The sequence below is a fragment of the Chrysemys picta genome, chromosome 21 (assembly GCF_011386835.1).
Source record: "Chrysemys picta bellii isolate R12L10 chromosome 21, ASM1138683v2, whole genome shotgun sequence".
NCBI classification, from domain to species: Eukaryota; Metazoa; Chordata; order Testudines; family Emydidae; genus Chrysemys; species Chrysemys picta.
Window position 1 is genome coordinate 17,385,933 of NC_088811.1, and position 23,192 is coordinate 17,409,124.

General features: G+C 45.6%; 1 protein-coding gene across 2 annotated transcripts in view; it reads left to right on the forward strand.

Moving 5' to 3' along the window:
• Positions 1-5,740: 5,740 nt before the first annotated feature.
• Positions 5,741-23,192, forward strand: part of FBXO42 (F-box protein 42) — an 88,133-nt gene continuing 70,681 nt past the window's right edge. The window contains exon 1 of one of the 2 annotated variants that reach the window (XM_005281776.4): positions 5,741-5,959. The gene's annotated coding sequence lies outside the window, so the exon portion shown is untranslated. The remainder of the gene's footprint in view (positions 5,960-23,192) is intronic. The other variant, XM_042852977.2, reaches the window with a different exon arrangement.

A 23,192-nucleotide genomic window follows, 5' to 3' on the forward strand; every position in this document is an offset into this window, starting at 1 on the left:
AGCAGCGTGCCAAATTGCCACCGCAGACGGCGGGGGCAGTCCGTGTGCCGTTAGGGCTGCATGTTCAGCTGCCCGCGGCGGCAATTCGGCGCGCTGCTTGGGGCGGCAAAAACAGTAGAGCCAGCCCTGGCCAAGGGTGAAGGCTTCTCTTGGAAAATGCCCTGCTCTCTTATAGCGAGGAGGCTGCACCTTTGCTGATCCCAACTACAGCAGTGCATGGGGAGAGATTTCACCCCCTTTAAACTGAAAGAGCCAGGTCTCAGGCCAGATGGTGTTCAGAGGGCAATATGTTTCCTATCCTCAGAGATAAATAGCCAGTCAGTACAGCCCTCTTCAAACATCAGGTGATAACTAAGCACATGGCACTCTCTCTACAGGAGCATAATTGAAGCAAATTGAGAGACTCCCAAAGCTCTCATTGACTTCCCGATCAGGTTCTTTACTGCTTATCTGCCTTGCAGGGGTGTTGTGAAGCTTAATTACATTTGTACAATACTTTGAGGCCTTTGCTTGGAAGGTGTGATTTGACTGGAGTTTGGAGGATCCGCTCTCCTTTGAGTTTGAACAACAGCCAAAATTCTGGAGCAGAAATAGGGGGCGGGGGGAGAAAGAGGCTTATATCACTTGTTGAGACACCACTTTTTAAGCCACAAGGGCCTGATTTCTGCCACTGCTATAGGATAGGCATAATTCTCATTGATTTCAGTGGCAGCTGCTGCTGTTGTTCGCTGGGAGAATATAGATTACATTACCCCAGTGCTACACAGTTATCCAGTATCTTGAAAATGGTGGTGTAACTCCCTGGCGAGTATGGGTTACAGGGATTATATGGTGAAGTTGCCTGTGATGACCCAGGAGGTCCATTTCAGCCTGATGAGCTTGGTCCTCCTCTGTGCTGATCCACACACACAATGAGAATTGTCACAATCCTCGGCTACAGAGCTTTAAATCCAGCAATCGTAGCCAGGGCTGGCTCCAGGTTTTTTGCTGCCCCAAGCAAAAAAAAACAAAAAACAACCCCCCCCCGAAGTGCCTCCCCCAAAGAGCTGGAATGCCGCCCCTTGAAAAGGGCTGCCCCAAGCACATGCTTGGAACGCTGGTGCCTAGAGCCGGCCTTGATCGTAGCTCGTGCTTTGAACTCTAGAGGTTGGTCTGCGGTTCAATCCCCCCGGGTCAGCCAAGAGGGCAGTCGTCACACTGTAACATTCTACAAACCATTAATCCTTCAGTTTCCTGGACAGATAACCTATAAAAGCCAGGGAATTTATATTTACTTTGCTTCCCTCTGACAATGCTTAGTGGTGGCCAGGTTTCAAATGAGCCCTTTGAACAGTGGTTTAAAATTAACTAATTCAAACCGTGGTAACAAACCCGAACTCTACAAGTGCTTGGGCTCCGTCACTGGGTTAGGGTGTGGGGAGTGAAGGCGTTTAGGGCCTAGCCTCATCTTGTCAAGGGGCTGAATGTCTTCAGCTCCCAGTGAAGTCGAAGGGGAATTGGTCACTCAGCCCCTCCCAGCACTGGGCTCTCATGCTCTGAGAAGGCTGGTGTAGTGGTTCCATAGAGCGTAGAGTTCATCTGCTGTAAGTGCAGGGGACAGGACCCAATTTGAAGGCCCTTCTGTGCCTCCTGCTGTTATTTCATGGGATTAACCTGAACTTCTGGTATGCAGATTAGACATAATGGGTTGAAAAAATCTCTAATGCAACTCCCCTTAAATCAGTCATGTTACACTAGGGATGAACTTGGCCCATTACCTTTCGCAGGAGCTCCCACAAGTAAATGCCATGCACTTTTCCTAGCCTTATTTGTTACTGTGGACTGTAACTGCAAAGCAACTGATTAGCTTTATTTTCATTTTATTTATTTAGATTTACATCATAAAAAGACTCCTATGCAAGGACTCTAGGGCCCCCAACACTTAAATGTACAATATAATAATGCCCCCAGCAGCATTACAAAGCAAACATTCTTACCAGAACAATACCTCAACTTGGCCATCTACAAAAAGCTCCTTTTTACCTCCATCGTTCTGGGAACATCTCCCCGGCTCTCCCCAAAACCCGATGAAAGGCGACTGAATGCAATTACTGCAATGTACCAGCAGATGGCGCCTGGCATCCTACAAACTCCACACAGAGGAGGAGTGGGATGGGTGCTCTGCAGGGGGAGCGAGGGGAACTATTGAGACTTGGCAGAGGGGGCAACAAAACAACAATAACAATTAATGGAGATATCCCATCTCCTAGAACTGGAAGGGACCTTGAAAGGTCATCAAGTCCAGCCCCCTGCCTTCACTAGCAGGACCAAGTACTGATTTTGCCCCAGATCCCCAAGTGGCCCCCTCAAGGATTGAACCCATAATGCTGGGTTTAGCAGGCCAATGCTCAAACCACTGAGCTATCCCTCCCCTCCAGCCTGATCCTGTGTGCCGTGGTGGATGATCCCAGCCCCCCTGGGTCCCCCTTTTACCACTGCCCCTGCCCCACCACCTGCACACAGCTGACAGGGAATGACACCTGGGGTGGAAACACAGATCAGCCCCACTATATTTCGATTGCAGGGCACTAGCCCCCCAGTCCCATTCTGCCACTTCTGTGCCTTACTATTGCAGAGCCCAGGGCCACAGGGTTCCTCTGAGCAACCGCCCGTAAGGGCTATGTCAGTGGGTCAAGGACAGGATCAGGTGATCTGCTGCTGTACATGTTGTTCAGTTCTTCCACCACACTAATGGCCGGAACAGTCTCAGTGGAGGGGCATCACTGTCATGTCGAGGGCTTGGGAGCAGAATTCTTTCCCCACTAGGGATCTCGTCGCTGCCCAGCTGTGATACTTGGCCTGGGTGTGGAGGAGTGGTTACATTTTCTGTAATATTTGTATGAATCCTCTGCATGCCTCAGTTCCCCACTGTGCTTTGCATTTCTACCCAGTGGATGTGAAAGGATGAACACCAGTGCTGGAATAGTGCAGGGGGGGCATGAGGTGTGTGTGTCCCCCCTATCCTAGCTGTCTGGGTGGAATGACTGGGTCACTACTGAGCTGGTTGAGAACAACGCAGATCAATAGAGGATCCAGAGATAATGAGTCCCCCCCCCCCATGACTGAATAATCGACACAAGAAACCCTAGGACGCAGGACATGTGACCTCAGCTGGAGAACAGACGGGCAAAAGTGTCAGGCAGCTGGAGTAAGGGCTGTCCTTTGGAGGCACCCAGCAGTTCACACCTGGGACTAAGGCCAAAGAGCCAGATGGAGCTAATAGCAGCCTTCATTGCACTGGCTTGGCCAGGATGGACTGTATTGAACCTTTGCCTCTCTGTGATAACCTAAGGACTGTCAGCGTCTGCAGCCAAGTCACGAATACATTCTTACCTCGTTTTGGAAAGGCTGCCACTGCCAATTCACACTGAGAGCATTGTGCCCTGAAGGGGCCCAGGACAAGCCTCAGCTGCATTCACTGCAGGGAACCAGAGGGAGAAACAGGGTTTGCTGGGACCTGAAGGCCCAGTCTTGGTGGCCAGGGGCCTGCCCCTGCAGAAACATCTGTGTCCTTGAGATCCGGCACACTAAAGGGGTCATTTGCAAGGTACTGGTTACTGACTGGGGCATAGACCAGACCCTGTGAATCCACGACACTTGGCCTGGGTGCTGGGTTTTGGCCCTTGATAATTCTGTATAATAATTCTAATTTTAAAGAAAAAGAAATTCACACACCAAGAACTTTGTGAACAATAGGTTAAGGATGCTACATAACATTGCCCATTACAGAGACTACATATCACGAAAGATGCCATTAATAAAATCTAAGGGTTAAAGTAGAGAAATGAGAAACGCTGTATATACCCTTACGGGAAACATATTGGCATTAGGAAAAAATGCATGAAGATCCACCTTCGACATTTCAAGAACAATCTTAACATTCTCCCTCCTGCCCACGCCATAGCAGATGTGGCAGTGACTGCTGTAATTTAGTGGCTTGAATGTTTCCATTCTCACCTATTTTCACTTCTCAGGATCCTGTCCAGTCTCTGGCCCTTTGGGCGGTTTCCCAGGTGTGGTCTCTACCTGAAGCGGACTCCTTGTTAGCAACGGTCCCTGGGGTGTTTGTGGGTAGAGGCGGCTGGAGCAAAGCTCACACCTTTTCTTTGTGGAAAACCCTCTTTTACCTGCTCTGCACCCGGGAGGGTGGGAGAGGGGTGATCTGGGGGGAACAGGCCGGCATGCTTCTTGGGGACAGGGTCTCTATGCAGGATGCGGCTGAGCTGGTCAAGGGCCCGGCTAAACGATGCACCCAGGGTAGGGTGCAAAGGGCTGGGGGATAGGGTTACCATTTTTTAAAATAACAAAAAGAGGACACTCCAAGGGGCCCCGCCCCTTCCCCACCCTGGACCCACCCAACTCCACCCCTTTCCCAAAGTCCCCGCCCCAACTCCACCCCTCGCCTGAACGCCCCGCCCCCCTGCTCCGCCCCCTCCCCTGCTTCCCGCGAATCAAATGTTCGCGGGAAGCCTGAAACAGGGAGGCAGGCAGCAGGTAAGCTGGGGTGGGGGGGCGCGAGGAGGAGGCGCGGCCCAGTCCGGCCCCCTGGCCGAGCGGCTCGGGGCCCGGGGGGGCCAGCCCCAGTTCCAGCCAAGTGTGCCAGCTCCGGCCCCGGCGGTTCTAGCTTGGCTCGGGCCCTGGGGCACCGGCCGAGCGTCTCTGGCCCCGGCGGCTCCGGCCCGGCTCGGGCTCTGGGGCGCCGGTTCCGGTGGAGCGCGCTGGCCCTGACCCGCCCCGGCCCCGGCGGCTCCAGCTCGGCTCAGGACATGGGCACCGGCCGAGCGGCTCCGGCCCCGGTGGCTCCAGCTCGGCTCGGGACACGGGCACCGGCCCCAGCCAAGCGGCTCCGGTCCCGGGGCACAAGCCGAGTGGCTCCGGCCCTGGCGACTCCAGCTCGGATCGGGCCCTGGGGCACCGGCTGAGCGGCGCCGGCCTGTGGCCAAGCACCGCTGGCCCCAGTGGCTCCGGCTCCGATGCGGATCCAAGCACCACGACCCCTCCCTATTTTCCCGGACATGTCCGGCTTTTTGGAATTCCCCCCCGGACGGGGATTTGATGACCAAAAAGCCAGACATGTCCGGGAAAATCCGGACGCATGGTAACCCTACTGGGGGACAGGGCCTGCAATGGCACGTTCCCGAGTCTGCAACTGACCTTCCAAACATGGCGCCCAGCATTGGCACTCTCCCTCCATAACTGCCCTTTTCAACATGGCGCCCACCCCTTCCACGCCCCGCTGCGATTGCCCTTCCCAATATGGTGGCCGCATTCGTACTCTTCAGTGACCTTTCTAATATGGCGCCCTTCCTTGCCCTCATGCTCGACCAACATTTGCCTTTCTCAACGTGACAGCAACACCCTTTCCTGTGAGAAAACTGCCCTTCCAAATATGGCGCCCAGCCTGCCCTTCTTTCGTTGACCTTCCAATCATGGCGCCTGTCCTTTTTCATTTGTGTCCCTCCTGGGACTGCCCTTTATGGCTACTCGTTTTCTCCCTGCCATTGCCCTTCCCAATACAGTGCCAGGTTTGGTTTAACCTTACTACAGGCCTGTTTCCCAGCTGTGTAACCTCCCCAATATGGCCCCCAGACTGCTCCCCTTTGCGTGACCTTCTCAGTATGGCGCCTTTCCCGTCCCTCTTCTCACGTGACCTTCTGAACCCGATTTCCGCCGCTCCCATGTCACGTGACCTGGCCGGCGCGCGCCTGCGCGCTGCGCTCCCCCTCCCGGCTGGACTGGAGCGGTGGTGGCTGCGATGCTGCCGAGCGGAGTGAAGATGGCGGCGGCCGAGGGCGGCTCGGGCTCCCGGTGCCCGCTGCTCTGAGGGCGGTTGGGCAGCGCGGCTGCGGAGCAGGGGGACGGGCCCCGGTTCCCGCCTTTACCCGGGCCCTGCAGGGAGCGAGGCGGCGGCGGCGGGGAGGTGAGTCCCGCCGGGGGGGCGGGGCGCCGGCCCGGGACGTGGGGGAGGGGGCCCGGCCGGGGGGGCGACTGGCGGGGCCCGAGAGCCAGTGCGGGAGGGAGGTGCCCCCGGGGCTGCGGATGGGAGGGGGTAGGGTCCCCACGACGGTGAACCCCCCAACTGTGTGGTGGGGGAGGGGATAGGCTCTCTGGAGCGGGGGACCCCCATGTGTGTAAGGGGGGCTGGGACGCCGCCCCTGGGGCCCTGAGCAGGGAGGTAATTCCTAAACTTGGGGTGGGGGGAAGGGAAGGAAGAGAAGCTCTGCTTGGGGGGGGGCTGGGGTGGGAAGAACCCCTAAGCTCCCGGCCCCCAAACCAGGCTTTGATTTAGGGGAGTGGAAACCTGGAGCAGACGTGTTCTCTCCGCGCCTGGGGGGTGGGGAGGGGTCTGAGGCTTTATGTGCCTCCTACTGCCCCCCGTCGGGGGGGATGGGGGGGCTTGCAGCCTCTCAGCAGGGCTCAGAGAGAGGAGGTGATTGTGGAAGCACCTGCAATGTTCTCTGGTGTTTCCCAAAGAGGAACTAGCTCTGGGGTGTGCTCAGGAAAGACCTGTTCTGCTCTGGTGTGAAGGTGCCTGCTTTTAGGGAGGGAGGTCTGGAAGGGGGGATTAAACAGCAAATCCGGGGACAAGAGTTGGAGACACTGCTCATCCCATTTGTTAGAGAAGAGTTTGAGTTCTCTGTGTCTAACGAAAGCTGTTTATTTTTGCTGTTTTTGATACAATGCTGATGAGGGAGTTAGTTACACTCCAGATTACACACCGCAGCTCCTGCCAAAACCTGGTCAGTCAAGAGTAGTCTACATATAAGGCATGATTCTTTAAGTTTCTATTTTGATTGCTATGCTGAAGGGGAGGATGGTTCTGCTCCATCATAGCATAGTGCTTGTGTGAGGAACAATTGCGCTAAAATTCCCATTTGCTTTCTTTTTATTACTCACTAAATACTAACTTCTGAGAGGATGTCGCAACTTCACCATTTTAGGAATAAGGAAAAAGCTTGTTCCTCTTCTCAGTATATTCATTGTCTGGGATATCGTTAGCGAGAGCACATTCTGAGAACAGGGATTTCTTCCAATACATTCTGTTTTTGTGAAGGGCATTAAACCCTGATTGTACTAATGTCTTGGGACAGCCAAAGCTGTCATAAAATTGGGATTTCCTTAAAAAACACAAACTTCAGCAGTGCAGCACTAAGCATGAATTTCAGGTAACACAGATCCAGACAATCAGGATTGAGAAAACTTGTGTTCACTTGTAATCTTTTTCATAACAAGGCTGGTGTTATAATGAAGCCGCCAGTAGAAATGGCATTTTATATGTATAAAAATAAAGATGAGTCCAAAGAAAATATTTCGGATCCCTGGAGAACTTGGTGTGAATTCAGAATCTAAACTAGGCTCTGCATTTTGTGCCTTGGGTCTCTGTGGTAATATATATGTTGGATTTAGGAAGCTTACATTGTGTTAATGCTAGTGGTGAACTGACACCAAGTTGGGGGGAAGAGAGGGGGGTGTAACGCAACTCCCATCTTTTCATGTACTGTGTATTTATACCTGCCTACTGTATTTTCCACTCCATGCATCTAATGAAGTGGGTTTTAGCCCACGAAAGCTTATGCCCAAATAAATTCCTTGTCTCTAAGGTGCCCCAAGGACTTTTCATTGTTTTTGCTGATACAGACTAACCCGGCAACCCCTCTGAAACCTATAACGTAAACAGCAAGAGATGGTAGCATGGGTATTACTTGACATTATCCACCTTCTCTGGCTTTCTTCTGGGAGACTGATTCGCTGGTGATATTAGTGAAGAAGGGCTTTTTGTTAGAACGATGAACTGAATATAGTATTACTTCAGTGGAATTGTCTCAAAATGCATAGCTCTTACGAGGGTTACCTTGTATTGCTGTAAGCAAGATGGAACCGAGCCTCTTTGCCTGATGTATTTTGCACAGTGGAATTTAAGTTTGAAAACCTAACATATTCCATCTCTGAGAGTAGATGTCTTTTTTTCATGGCCTCCGAGGCTGAGAGTGGAACCTTGGCACCTTGCATTCCTGATTTTGTGATCCGATCTGTGCTGTTGGAGGTGTTGGGAAAAGAATGAAAGACATAGGAAGCCTGACTGTATTGAAATGTGTGTGTCTGTAGTATATGGTATCCGTTGTAACTATTTCCTGCTTATAAACTAGACCAATTGTGGGACTTCTGTTGCGAGGCTTTCTTAATGCCTGTTGATGGGCATATCACTTGCATTAAAATGGTTTCAGTCATAGTGAGAATTGTTTACACTGCAGGCCAATAAATGGTGGAACCTTGCAAAAGAAACACTGTTTATTTGGCTAGAGAAAAAACAGATTTGATCTGGGCATGGTCCTTTCTAAAGGAGTGGTTGATTGCACTTGAGATACCAGTACTAACCTAAATTCTAAACCGAACAGTAGCAGTATTCAGCCTTTAAGAGCCGCCTTGCAATCTAATGGCACCACAGAGCTGGAAAGAATCAGTATACGATGCCCCAGTATTGTGTGCATTATGAAGTCACATCTATATGATGACATTGCATTGTCATGACAAACTAATGCAACATCACAATACAATGATTATAATCAGGGCATGAAAACCTTATCTGATGTGCTAATCAGAAGACTAAACCTGTTAGCTAGATGCCATGGTTCAGGGACAGTATTTTGATGAGAAGCGATATCCTAACCCAGCTTCTGGGGAGGGAAGGATGCTGGGATTCTTACTAGGGTTTTGTCCCTGCACCTTACTTGGGGAAGGATAGGGACCTCTTTCTTAAGAAGAGATTACGTTGTTGCATATAGTAGTGATAGTTTTCAGTGCTGTGTGCACCATTTCTCTTTCATACGCTCTAACGGCAGCAGGTATAATAGTAAAACAAACTGAGCTTTCTATCATCCGTCTTTACTGTCTCTCGATAAATAAACTCTCTTGCTAGCACTCAAATGGTCAACTTCAAGAATGGATTTTTCCATTCTCAAAATTCAAGAAAGTTGTAAAAGAACCTTTTTAAAGAATGAGGCTCATGTGCAAAGTGGACACACACATTGTAGCTGTGGTTAAAATACAATATCTCAGATCATTCATTGGTAGTAAGTATCAGGGGGTAGCCGTGTTAGTCTGTATCTACAAAAACAACAAGGAGTCTGGTGGCACCTTAAAGACTTACTTGGGCATAAGCTTTCGTGGGTAAAAACCTCACTTCTTTGGATGCATTGGTAGTAAGGAGCCTGGATTAAATTTTACTTGGAGGATTTTTGGTAATTGGTATTAGAGGATACTACTTCCACTATTTTTGTTTGAAGTGGGGCATTTGTTTCTGTTTTTTGCTGGTGAGGTGCATTTGGCAGTCCTTTCGTTAGAATATTAAAACAGTCTGGCTCTGTATTTAGTTTGAGTTTCTTTCCATATGTTTAATGGAAAGAGTGACACGAACTGTAGTTGGCAGCGGGCAAGGTACACATTTCGTGTGGAGAGAGGAGGCTTATTATCAGCTCATTCCCAGACTATGAATGTTTTTTTTTAATGTGTGTGTTCAAAACTTCAATAAATTTAAATTGTACTTTAGTCAGCTGAGATAATTGGCAATTTTTGCTGCTTCCACAGCTTGTGACCTAGGGTTGCTTACCAAGGTTACCAGTCTATATAAAAACACCTTTGTGGCAGTGTGAAGTTTTCCCCCCTGTATTTGGTTATTAGAGAAATTTGTCAGAAGATATTGATTCATGTCTCTAACAAATTTATAAAAAGAACAGGAGTACTTTTTGCGGATACAGACTAACACGGCTGCTACTCTGAAACCTAACAAATTTATGACATTAATAAACACTGATGAATTTCATAGTCCCATTGGCTTTTAAAAGACAACATCTTTCTGATATTGGACATGGGCTTAAGAAAACAAAGTTTGGCATATTGTCTCAAATAGCTGAATTTAAATTTCCTTTCCAAAATACTTACGTATAGCCCAGTGAGACATCTGTATTGTTGTTAAAGTGGCAATACTGGGCTTGGTATTGTGCAAGATGCAGAAAATATTGTCGCTGCCCATAGGAGTTTACAATCTAAAGTGCCATGAATGTCCTAGAGCTTCAGTTCATTCCCATTAGATTGTTTTGTGGTATGTCCTCTTCCCTAGTTTGCTAGAAACCATTGATATATGTGTGCTCCTCTAGCATGGAGATGGACACCACCCAAATGCCTGGTACATTCAATACAAATTTGAATTTACCTCCCATCTAATGTGAATTGAAGTATGATTTATACTCCAACAGTCTGTATTGCTTCACATGACTTGGATGCATTTTAAAATGTTTGTCTGGTTTATTTTGTCCTGTGAAGTTCCTGAGTTCCATAGTGGACTGGGCATTCATTGGTTTTAGGTGGGTTCTTAATGTTACCTGAATTAATTTTTGCTTGCTTGTGCTATGTCTGTAACTGTACCCCCTCTGGCCGTGATCTTGTCAGATCTAGTAAGATCAGTAGTGTTAATCTGGTCATTACTTTGACGAGGGGCTTCTAAGGACAGCCCAGAGTTCTGCAGGAAATGGTGTTGGACTCAGAGAGGAAGGTGTTACCTAGTGAGTCAGGACTGAACCAGTGCCATAGCATGATGTGTGGAGGTACTGTGCTGATTGTGTACTGGAAGAGATGTAAAAGCAAGGTCTTGCTGTGAAAGACAGTCATTTTTCACAGCGGTAAGGATATGCACCTTGATGTCTTGGCAAAATTCAAATTTGGTAGGTGTACATTCTGCCTAATTAAAATACCCTCTGTGGATTGAAAAAATATTAATTTTGCTGGCACAGAAGGGATATACTGTCTTAGAGGTGGATGCATTTCATTACATATGTTCACCCACCTATTAGGATTCAAAGTGATTTGGGATCCTTCAGGATAAAAGCCACTGCATAAGCATAAAGTTTCTCTATGAAAGGTAGGGACTCTTTATTCAATATGTCTGAACATGAAAAAGCAGCAAATCCATCTTTCTGTGTACTGATCCGAAAAACATGTACTGGATTCAGGTGCCAAATTTTGTAAGTGCTTAAACAGTGATATTTTGTTTGCCGGGGGACCTGGTACTGTCTATTTCTAAACTTTTATCACACTGGCATTCAAACTAGGCACCATGAAAGAGGTGTTTTATAATGTGTCCAAAGTCCTCAAACTGCTCCTGTTTTAAATCATAACAAATTCTTACACCCTTCTAGTGTACAGGGGGAACTATGATAATACAAGTGTTTCATTTGTTTTTATAAATTTTTGTGAATACCCTTGTACTGAAATTTTCAATTCTTTTCTCTGTGAACTCCCAGTCACAAAGAAAGGGGCTGTTTGCATTTGGAAGATGAACCTTCTTTGAGAGGCTTAATTCTTTAGAAATAAGCTATATTTTCGGAAGGCCATTGGTTTACTCCTCTGATGTTTTGTGTGATCAGACTCCAATTCTAATGAGGCTTTTGCTTGTGTGAATTATGGTGGTAAGATTATTTTTTTAGACACAAGTGGATGGAAAATCACCAGTCTTTAAGTGTCTCTTGGTTGCTTTGTCAGTTAAATTTCTTTTTTTAGAAAAGGAAGGTGTCTGTTACATTTGAGTAAATACATTTACAGACAAGTGGCAGTGGCTTTTTTACCCTTTTTGCATGTTCCAGTCTATGGAATCAAGTATATGAGCTAAAATTATGAAGATTAAAGGTAGCAGTTCAAGGGATAAGTGGGAAGTTAACTTTTCTGTCTTGGTGTATTTGTACTGTACCCCTTCCGCACTCTTAGACCCCCCCGATCTGCTTCACTCTGGGGTAGCTCAATGATTGTAGTAACAAACCGTTATGAATTTGTAACTGTAGAAGCCCACTTGAGTGTGATGATTCTGGGCCAAGCATTAGCCTGTTCTGGGCGTACCAGAAAGTGTAACTCCGAGACCTATAAACTGTGTAGCAGGTGTGCGGGCTGTCTCCTGTCACTGATGCCTGTTTCAGAGAACATCTTTGACTCTTGGACTACAAACTTTTTAGATCATGTGCTGTTGTGTGCTATTAGATGTCGTCCTGTTTCGTCCCAGTAGTTGATGAAATGATCCCACATATATAGGTCATTGTGATTGTAGCCACCTGATCACCCTGCCTTTCTAACAATGGGGAGTTAGGAGTCAGGAGATCTAGTTTCTAGTTCTCCGTGCACCCTGGTTTGCTTCAGTTGAGCACTCTGTAAAATGGGGATACTTTGAATTCTTGAAAGATCTTTGGATGAAAAGTGCTAAATGCAATAGAAGACCAAAAGTTAATTATTGAATTTGACAATAGCCTGAGTAATTTATTTGTAGTATTCTTAAAAAAAGTTTCTCAGTGTGTTGCCTTTATAGGATATTTTGCTAAAATGTTATAAAAATAATCTAAACAAAAACAATTCTGAAAATAGTTGAAAGACAGGAGGGAGAGAGAGAGGCAATATATACTTGTCCAACTTGTTTGTTACATCTTTCCTCTTTTGACAAATCTAATTAGAGAAAACGAGCTATTATAAAACTCAGAATCTGTAAATTACTAATGAGAACTAGTGACCTGAAGAATAGCTCTGTGTGGCTCAGAAGTTTTTCTCCCACCATCAGAAGTGGATCCAATAAAAGAGAGCTCACCCACCCTGTCTCTCTCAACAATCTAACTAGAAATTTAATCTGTGAATTGTCTCTAGTATTGTACTGAAGCTGGATGTTTGTACTTAACTTTAATTTCACATTTTTGTAGATTTGGATTGTGTTGTTCTATTAACGGGCCAGTCATCTCTTGACCTGACTTAGTCACTGGGCTGCTTGTGTTTTTCCTCATTGTCCTGTCCTCCTCCCTCTTATGTGTGTAAAGATCTGATATAAAACTTAATGTCAGATCTGTGTGCCTGATCACAGGGGAATCCAGAAAAAATTACCACCTCATAATGCGGAATAGCCATTGTATCCCCTATAACTCACCACCCTTAGGGCCAATTTGTTGTACTCTTCATCTTTGTATGATGTTTGGCTGGCTAGCGAGCTAACGGGGGTGGTACTTATCCTTCTCTTCCCCATCTGCATTACGTCCTTAAGAATCCAAATGAATCCCTTCTGACTTGCCTAAAGTATATCAGCACTCCAAATGAAACCAGTGTTCCTTCTGAATCCTGTTTACAGAGCTGCTTTTCCTCCTGCATGCATGTGTAGAAATACCATTGCTAGTCATGTCAGAAACCTCATTTTTTAGCAGTCTTAAACCTCTAGCACTAGAAGTTTTAGCTCTTCCAACTTCTATCGCTAGTGCAGAGCTTATTGATGGTTAGCATAAGGGATTCCAGACTGCCAGCTACAGAGTTAATGGTAGCTTGGCAGGATTTGGATATGTAAGTAGAAATGTTGCCTTACAAGTCAGTCCAATATTTGTTAAATCGTAGTTTCCCTGTTGTAGGGACACATGGTGCAGTCATAATTACATGCATCCAATGTCTCTGCAACAATGTACTTGCCTAGTGCATATAGACCCCAATGAAGAGATGCAAAATATCTTCCCTTCTGAATTGCAGTATACTAAATACGTGTAACTTTTTATTTACAGATTAGCGATCAAAGTATTTATTGCTTCTTTGCACTCCCTGGTCATATCATGAATGAGAATGCCAGTGACAAATGCCGACACATTTGAATTTACATGTTAAACCCCTTTGCTCAACGGGAAGGCAAACATTTGAGTTCTCTGCAGAGTTCTGTACTTACCTTTCTCATATTGGAATCCACCAACCTTTCAGATTTTGCTTATTGTGTTTTTGTTTTTAGTTTAGTCCTAACTGTTCTCAGTTAACTGTCAGAAATATCAAACGAGCTCTCACAAATAGTGGAGTATTCATTTTAATATATAGAGAGGCAGTGTCGTAGTTTATTAAGCGCAGGTTCGGGAGCCAGAAATCTCTGAAATTCTAATCCCAACTCTGTCAGCAACTTGCTGTGAGACTCTGCTTCCGCGGGTTCCTTATCTATAAAATGGAGTTAGTTACCACAGTGAAATGTACAGAGTTAGGCAGTGGAGTACCCACTGTCTGAATGCTGTTGGAATTTATAATACAAATATTATTTATGAACTTTTTTTTGTAATTGAACAGTAGGTTTATACATATAAATGCTGTCTTTGAATGCAGTGTGGTTTGTTAATAACACACTTTTGGTGTCGTGCATTTTTTTCAAATTAGAAACTGAAAATTATACATGCTAGTGGTTTGTTGCATTAGTTTTGTCAGCTAAAAGAAGTAGTGCTTTTAAAAAAAGCCTTGTGTGTAGAAACCCCCCCGAGGTGATGTTTCCCTCCTCCTTTATCCTGGTCAATATGAAATTGAATGTTAGTAGGTGGTTAACATTGTACTAACTGATTTTTGTCGTCCTTTCCTTTGTAGCATGAAAGCTGAATGTGGCTCTCAACCTTTCCAGACCTACTGTCCCCCTTTCAGGAGTCTGATTTGTCTTGCGTACTCCCAAGTTTCACCTCACTTAAAAGCCACTTGCTTACAAAATCAGACATAAATATGGCACAGCACACGATTACTGAAAAATTGCTTACTTTCTCATTTTTACCATATAATTGGCATGGTTTGGAATGGTATCCATTGGAATATAAACATTGTACTTACATTGAACAATGTAAGCAAGTCGTATGAAATGTTAGTTTGGGCTGACTTCTCTAATGCTTTTTATGTAGACTTGTAAAACTAGGCAAATATCTAAATGAGTTGATGTACTTCTGCATACTCCCAGGGGTATGGATACTCATGATTGAGAATCACTGACCTAGTTCATATAACGTGATTCATGGGATCTATGTGGTTATGATTAACCAAGTGGATGTCATGAAGCATCTTTTTAGGACAAGCTTGGTTAGTGGGTCACAGTTCTTAACGGTATATGTATAGAATAAACCATTAATCTGAGTGGATATGAATCGTATACAGAGGAGAATATCTAGTGCAGGTGCTAAAATGGTATTGTCCATGACAAACTAGCATTATCTAGATTTTTATGCCATAGCTGCTAAGCAGAAAGATCATTGCAATAGCCAACTCTTCAAAGCAGTGCGTTCAAACAGCTTTAGAGATTGATTAAATCCTGAATGCTGAACCTTTCCTTTGCTTTTGCAGCAACTGTTGCTTTTTGATGGTAAGTGACATGGCATACCAGATACTCTTCCTACCTTCAAATTAAATGTCTCAAGGCTCCTTGTCATGTGAATTTCTTAATCAACATTGCAAGCTGGGTAATGGAGCATCATGGTTCTTAAGTTTAGGATGCAGTATAATTTTGCTTTGTTGTAAGTACAGAACTTGGATCTCTACAAACATCCTTTAAGTGTACACCTGCTTATTCAGAGACTAGTAGAACTAGAATCGGAAGATTTGGATGTGGAGTGAAGCAGCATATACTGTACTGCCAGTAACCCTAACTTTGGCCTGGAGTTTGTGCTGAAAACTACTTTTATTGAGGGTTTGAACTGGTTCTCAGAGGCTAGGCATGAATCTGGTGGATACTTGTCAGAAGTCTGAACTTTATTGACGTCTCAGTCATACCACTACACTTACTTGACGCTGCAATTAATTGCTTGACTTTGAGCATTAAAAAAGTGTACCAATATTAATTACTAATTACTTTTCTTCTCTCAAACCTCCATCATCCTTCTAGACAAAGCTATATCCGCCTCCATACTCCATTTAATGTACAAAGTCAGATGACAGTTTGTCTTAATTTCTCTCTCATTTCGTTTTTATTCGAATGACTGTGTCCCTAAGGTTACTCTGTGGAACTCAGGCTCTCTCAGCTGTTACTGGAACTCCGCATTAGGCCGGTATTTATCTTTCTGAAATTAAGGTTTTGAGGCACAGGCCTTGATGGCAGGAACTGGGGGCAAATTTCCAATATACAAAAGGAAACCGTTATTTTTTTTAAAAGTATCCCTGTAAGTTTTTCATGTATATAATTCCTGACTTAATGTTCCCAACTATAAAAGTTGTTTTTGGTGTTAGGGGTGCAGTACCCAGATGGTCAGTGTTTTCCTTTTGTGTTTGTTTTGTTTCCTTGTGGCCTGTTGAAATTTCATGAAGCAGGTGCAATCTAGCAGGATCTTTCCAGTCCCAGAATGCTGCCAACTGTATGGAATTGTCACTCGGCATGGGCTGCTGCTTTACTTTCAGAACAAGTGTAATTGACACGTGGTTATCTCCCTGACCTTGTGTGACAATGCAGTCGTCTTGCACTCTTTTCACTTGGTGTTTTGCAGCATTAACCCCTTTCTTTCATTGCCATTAATTTAAACACGGATGTCCTGCTGCTGAATTAATGCTGTCATGCAAATAACTGGTCTTTTTCAACTTGGAAATTCTTGTATTACTGCTGTGACCGGACGTAATATACCAGTTGTATATTTCTTCTCCTTTGCTTCTGTCCTCATTTTTTCCTTGCATGTGGCTCTCAAAACGTACCTTCTATAATCTTTTTGTCCTGCTCCATTACATGCTTCATGATTATTTCAGTGCTTGGTTAACTTGACCCCATTATTGGCAATTCCTGTGACTGTTGTTTACTTGGTTCCCTTTAATCTGTCCCATGTGCATGATCAACTCTGTTTGGTTAATGCCATCTGATGCTCGTTGTTGTTCTGGTTTTTCACTTTGATCTATCCAAATACATAGTTCTTCAGATTTACCACCTGTCCATTTGGACTACACAGGTTCACTTTTACACCACTCATAAATATTCTTTTGGCAGTTTAAAAAAGGAGAAATTGTGTTTGCCCTCCATTTTCCAGGTCTGCGTCAGTCCTTTTAAAAAAATCTGATTTATACAGCAAATATAGTTTTCAAAATTAGGATTAAATCCAAAAACATTTATCAAAATATATAAATAATTCCCACATGGCCAATTGCCATTTTACCTGTGGTGTGTATTTGGTGGTTGGCTAGCTTAAATATAAACAGGCTTCAGATGACCATTTGAGGATCAGATAGTATTTCCACATTTAAAAAATTAGGGACGATCCTAAATTAACAGTATGGCTCATGTATTGTTACTCCTGCATGAGATCTCTCAAGTAGCACATGTGTGTGTTTGATTAGCTCCTTGAAGAAACTATCACCTTTTGCATAAAATCCCCAAATGCGTTCGTTCACCTGATTGTTAAACTCGAATTCCAAAAAGTAAACCTTGAAAATGAACGTCTTTGCTTATTGTTGAGAATTTTTACCTTCATTCCTTGCTGATGTTCATTGTGGATTAGTCTATGCTCTCCTTGATGCACAATTTGGCTTTGTGCATCTGGGGGTTGGAGGTGTGGGGGAGGGACACTGAAGAGTAATGTACTGGCTACAGGGGGTAGGACAGAAGAGTCTATCAAACCTAGGTGTCAGTCATGTGAGTACCTGTTTCATAGTTTGTATTGGAAACAATGGTTCATATTGATCATGTGGTAGTAGTACAGGAAAAAAATCCTTTATTATAGTAAAAAAAAATAAGATTAATATGTTACAAGTGACTGTCTACTGCAGTGTAGCTGGAAAAAGCAGCCTCGAACATACCTGGGTTGCTTTAAATCAACTCCACAGTTCCTGTTTTTCTTCAGCAAAAACAAATTTTCAGTGTAATTATCCCTGCAAAAAGTATATTAATTGGTCAAATATAGGGATGTTATTGTATTTTAAGACAACACTGAACCAATTAGTCTCATAAAAATCTGCAAATATAGCCTCTGTTTTATGACTCTTATTAGTACTACACACAAAGCTCTATTGGTTCTAGAAGTGTAGCATATGTCTCCCTAATGACATAACTGTAGGCTTGATTTTATGCATCTAAAACCTACACGCAAGTTGATTAGGTTTAGTGGTCTTTGTAGGTTAAAAAATTTCAGACACCACAAAGAGGAACAGTCCTGCATAGTAACCTTGAGAGTTGACCTCTAAACAGTAGATTTAATTTTCATTTACTAGTACAACTTCACATGCTCTGCAATCCAAAATCCTGAGAAAGGAGTTGAGCTCTATTTATTTAAAATATCTAACTGTGACATGTCTTGTAGCCTTTATCAAATGTGAACTGGGTTCTTGGTAATAATTCATTTTAGGCACTTTTGGAAAGACACCCACATTCTTGCTGACGTTCCACAATTTGTTCGGTACAAATTCTGTACCACCATCAAAATAAAAGCATTGTACTCTGTCCTCAACTTATATTCGGATTGGAAAAAAGTCTACTTATCTTCTTAAATCTTCCAATACATTCTGAAGACTGAAAGCCATCTCTTTGTTAACTTGTGTCCTTTCCTCCTTTTTCATTTGGTGAGCATGCACTTCCCCTTTTATTTCTAATGGAGCTGAAATCAACCAACTTTTTTTTTTTTTTTTTGCCCTAGGAAAGCACAGCTCTCAAAAAGAAGAACAGGAGGACTTGTGGCACCTTAGAGACTAACAAATTTATTAGAGCATAAGCTTTCGTGGACTACAGGCCACTTCTTCGGATGCATATAGAATGGAACATATATTGAGGAGATATATATATACACACATACAGAGAGCATAAACAGGTGGGAGTTGTCTTACCAACTCTGAGAGGCCAATTAATTAAGAGGAAAAAAAAAACTTTTGAAGTGATAATCAAGATAGCCCAGTACAGACAGTTTGATAAGAAGTGTGAGCATACTAAGTAGTTTTAGTTAACAGCTGATTCAGAGCCAGCAGAGGGAGCACGGGAGCAAAAACATTTCCTGTGTGCTTTCCACTAGAATAACAGTGTCTTCTCAGTCTCATCAAGAACAATGCATTTAAAAAACAAATCCAGATACTTAGGTCTTGTCTGCACATGGAGTTGTTCCTGATTAACTTTCAAAGTGGTTTAAGTTAAACAGGAGCAAGGCACTTATTCCAGAATAAGTGTTCACATATGGCGTTAATCTGCAGCATGTGCCCACAAAAGACTCCAGAGAATTAGTCCACTAGATTAGAACCATTTCAAAATAGGGTCAAATTTGTATCTAACTTACTTGAATGTCCTTTTTTTAATTAAATCCGATTACACAGTTTGTGCCAATTCCAAGCTTCATTTATATTTGGCTCAGTCAGCCTGGATAGAATATCTTGGAGAGGTTTAATCTGATTTGAGAGCTGGAACTGTGGAATACACGCTTGATCTCAGTCAGGGTTTTAGTCCTGTAGTTAGGTGGCCACCCAGCGGGAATCCTGCCCAGCACACAGATTACTGATCCAGCTTTGTAACTATTTGACCTGCAGGCAAATGTATTTAATGCAGAGTGTGATTGATCCAAAGCTTGTTGGGCTAACAATATGCATTGTGAACTTCAGCAATACCTAATTACATGCCACAGAACAATTCCTTTAGTGCTGTTGTTGTCTATTATGACAGCTCTTCTAGGAGAGTTTTCTCCACTTGATTTTAAATAGGTTTAAAGAATAAAACTAGCATGCAAGCAGCTTCAAGTAGTAATAAAGCTATGAAACAAAACCAAAAAATCCATCAAATTTATTTGTGAAAGATATTTTATAGTTTGCCTAGGTATTAAAGGTCTAAATTGATTTTCTGCAGCATGCTGTATATTCAAAAATAAGTGGAGAGGGGCTAGGACTGAATGTCCGCTGTGGATGTAAAAGCTTTTGTGTTTTAGCTTTTTGCCTGAGTTTTTGCAGTAATATTTTACCAGCTTTTGTTTTAAAGGTTCTGGTATCTGACTGTGTTTTCAGTTTGTCACCAGAATTTGGTGACGGAATCAATTTTAATGTGTACGGTTGGGTTATGCTCAATATCGTCAATGATTTAGATCAGCGGTTCTCAAACTTCATTGCCCCAAGGCCCCCTTCTGACAACAAATTACTACACAATCCCAGGAGGAGGAACCGAAGCCTGAGCCTATTCGAGGCCTGCTGCCCTGGGCGGGCGGCCGACGCCATAGCCCACTGGCTTCAGCTTTGGGGGGGGCTCCTGTAACCTGAGCCTCGTTGCCCAGGGTGAAGCCCTCGGTCTTCAGCATCAGCCGAGGGCGGTGAGGCTCGGGCTTCAACTTCATCCCCAGGTGCCGGGTTTGGGTTTAGGCTTTGGACCCAGGCCCCAGCAAGTCTAATGCCAGCCCTGGCAACCCCATTAAAATGGGGTCTCGACCCACTTTGGGCTCCCGACCCAACCCTGAGTTTAGCAGGCCAATGCTCAAACCACTGAGCTATCCCTCTCCCCATCCCTCTCTCATGTATGTTCAGTGCTCTTCACCTGACTCCAGTGGACTTGGCAGTCTGTACAATCTGTTTTTGTAAATAGCTTTTCTAGCATATTTTTTACTGAGGAAATAGATTTGCCCGTTTTAGCACTAAGACAGACAAGTGAAGCTTGGATACCTCCTGTGGTTTTTGGGGTATTGATGGTGCTAGTGGCACAGGGATAGAATAGGTGAGGGTTGATTATCTTGTTTTGTTTTATTCCTAGGCATTTTTCCTTCACTTCAGTGCTACAGCATTTTGTTTGCTACATAATATGAGATTATGGTGTGATCTTCCAGGGGGTTGGTTCTAAGAAAAAATAGTACTTGTAGTGCAGGGTAGACGCTCTTAACATATGACCTGTCCAGTAACTGGTCGTCATCACCTGCATTGTCCCTGCACCACAGCTTGAGCATTCCCACTCTGCTCTGTGATCGCTGGAAGGACATGGCTAAGTACAGAGAAGCCAGCCATTTTTATTTACCTACCCATTGCATTTTTTTCCATTTGGCAAACATTCATTTTCCACTCTTGCCTCTTAATGGAACTGAAATTACTCCCGTGGTTCTTGTTTCCACCAGCATCCTTGGTAGTGCAGCTGTGGGCAGATAGCATTAGCTGTTAGTGCATGAAACAATCTGCAAATCCAACAAAAAAGTCACTTGAGAATTTTCTCTTCTGTTAGAGGTGATTTCTTTAAGGGGAAATAACAAAACAAAATCAACCCTCAAGACTTAGAAGCTGAAGAACCCCTCCCGTTGGATAAGTGGTTTTAAGGTAGGTTGACAATTTTAAACTGCTTGAGTGTCTCATTAAATGCTGACTGAGGCCATGTCTACACTACTGGGATGGCAGCGGCACAGCTATGGTGCCATAGCTAGGGTGGCATAACCCCATGGTGTAGATGCAGTCTGAAGTGCTGGAAGTTTTTCCCTTCAGTGTAGGACAGTGGTCTCTCACCTTTTTACACCCAAGATCACGTTTTGAATCTAAGGGCAACCCAGGATCTACCCTGCCCCTTCCCTTCCCCAAAGGCCTGCCCCGCTCATTCCATCCCCCCTCTCTGTCGCTTGCTCTCCCCCACCCTCACTCACTTTCACCGGACAGGGGGTTGGGGTTCGGGCTCTGGGCTGTGGCTGAGGTGTTCGCAGTGTGGGAAGAGGCCCTGGGCTGAGCCTGGGGCAGGGAGTTTGAGTGCAGGAGGGGGCTCCGGGCTGGGGCAGTGTGTTGGGGTGTGGGAGGTGGTGCAGGATGTGGGGTCTGGGAGAGGGGGTGAGGGCAGGGGGTTGGGGTGCAGGAGGGGGTATGTGGTGTTGGCTCTGGGAGGTGGGTCAGGGCTGGGGCTTGGGGTGCAGGAGGTTTGGGGTGCAAAAAGGGGTATGGGGTCCTGGCTCCATCAGAGGGCTCAGGGCTGGGGGTTGGGTCCAAGAGGGTGTGTGGGGTGCTGGCTCCAGGAGGGGAATCAGGGCTGGGGGTTGGGGTGCTAGCTGTGGGAGGGGGCTCAGGGTGGGGTTTGGGGTGCAGGAGGGGGTTTGGGGTGCAGAAAGGGGTATGGGGTGCTGGCTCCAGCAGAGAGCTGGGGGTTGGGTGCAGGAGGGGGTTTGGGGTGCAGAAGGGGGTTTGGGGTGCTGGCTCCAGGAGAGGGCTCAGGGATGGGGGTTGGGGTGCGGCCTCCTGCTTGGCAGCACTTCCCTCCGGCGGCTCCCGGTGGGCGCAGTGAGGCTGAGGCAGGCTCCCTGCCTACCCCGGCCTCACACCGCTCCCAGAAGGGGCCAACGTGCTCCTGCAGCCCCTGGTGGGGGAGGGACATGTGTCTCCGCAGCGCTCCTGCCCAATGGGCGCTGCGGGGGGCAGTGCTTGCAGGCAGAAGCAGCGCACGGAGGGAGACCCCCAGGGTGGCTGGGCTTCATTGGCTGCTTCCGGAAGCAGCGTGGGGCCAGGGTAGGCAGGGAGTCTGCCTTAGCCACAGCCACAGTGCGCCGCCGGAGATCGTGGTAGACTGGGAGATCCTCTAGGATCGATTGCAATCGACTGGTTGGTACCAATGCTGTAGGAACACCACCTCCCTAGGTTGATGGAAACATTCTTCCGTGGCTCTAGCTGTGTCTATGCTAGGGAGTAGGTTGGCATAGCTATGGGTGGCTCTGTGGCGTGGATTTGTTTTACACCTCTGAGTGATATAGCTACGCTGACCTAAATTTTAAATGTAGACCAGACCTAAAGCCTGGCCTATACTACAGCGTTCGGTTGAGATAAGGGAGCTTACGTCAACTTAACTCTAAGTGTCTATGATACAATTTTGCTCCCAGTGATCTAAGTCGCCCACTACACCAACCTAATAACTCCACAGTGTTCGTGTAGATTGAGCCCCCCAGGGCTGACCGCCCAGAGCCCCACAATGCCCCACGCTGCCAGTTAAATGACTGAAGTGCTCCTGGTGAGGACGTGCACTGCCCACAGAAGGAGCGTAGTGTGGACATGAAAAAATGATTCAGTTCCTGTGGTGGTGGCTGTATGTCAGCATGACTTAAGTTGACTTAATTTTGTAATGTAGATTTGCCAGGGGGTACGTTGGGCCTGCCTTTGCTTTGAGGGAAATGCTAAGCTTTAGGTAAGACGTGTAGGCCTTTTGTCTTAACCCTCTCTCTGAATGCTGCATTCCTGTAGATCGATAAATACCTTGTTTTGAAGAAGTTGTACTGTAGTGGTTCCCAAATGTTTTGCTAAGGTGACCCACCTACTCCATTGTGTCCTTTTTTGGGTACCCACCTTGCTCCTCATCCTCTCCCTCTCCCCAGCTTCACTCCTCCCGGCTCCATTGCTTTTGCTCTCTCAGCCCTACCCCCTCAGAGTCCTGCAGCCCCAGCTGCCCCCTCTCTCCCTATGGATGGGTTGTGATTGCTGCAAGACTG